Consider the following 923-nt stretch of genomic DNA (forward strand, 5'->3'; position numbering starts at 1 on the left):
TAATATCAGATAAAAAGCAACCAACTGAAAAGTGACCAGAAGACATGAACAAATTTATCCAAAGATGACATTAAGAAGGTCACCAAACACATGCAAAGATGCTCCACATCACTCATTATTAATGAAATGCTAATCAAAACTACGTGAGGTATCACCTTACACCAGTCAGAATGGCCATCATCAACAATTCTACAAATAATAAATGCTGAACAGGACATGGAAGAAAGGGAACCCTCTTGCACTGTTGGTAGACATGTAAATGGATACAGCCACTATGGAGAAGGAATGTAGGTTTCTTTAAAAAGTAGGAATAAAGCTACCATATGATGCAACAATCCCCTACTGGCCATATACCCGGAGAAAACCATACCTCTAAAAAGACACATCTACCCCAATGTCCACTGCAGCACTATTTAAAATAGCCAGGGCATGGAAGCAACCTAATGTCTATCAAGAGAACAATGTATAAAGAAGTCGTGGAACATATACACAATGGAATATTACTCAACCACGAAAAGGAACAATACGAGTCAGTTTAACTGACGTAGATGAACCTAGAAACTGTGATACAGAGTGAAGTAAGTCAGAAAGAGAAAAACAAATATATTATATGAATGCATACACATGGAATCTTGTAAAATGGTACTGGTGAATATTTGAAGGGCAGAAATAGATACACAGATGGAGAGGAAGGGCTTGTGAACTCAGCTGGAGAAGGAGAGGGTGGGATGAATTGAGAGAGTAGCACTGAAACATCACCTACTACCATATGTAAAATAGCTAGCTAGTGGGAAGTTGCTGTATAACATGGGGAGCCCAGCATTGTCCTCTGTGACGACCTAGAGGGTAGGATGGCGGGAAGTGGGAGGCAGGCTCACCAAAGAGTGGATAATATACTTATGGCCTATTCGTGTTGTTGTATG

Source organism: Bos indicus x Bos taurus, unplaced genomic scaffold (genome assembly GCF_003369695.1).
Source record: "Bos indicus x Bos taurus breed Angus x Brahman F1 hybrid unplaced genomic scaffold, Bos_hybrid_MaternalHap_v2.0 tig00011954_arrow_arrow_obj, whole genome shotgun sequence".
NCBI lineage: Eukaryota > Metazoa > Chordata > Mammalia > Artiodactyla > Bovidae > Bos > Bos indicus x Bos taurus.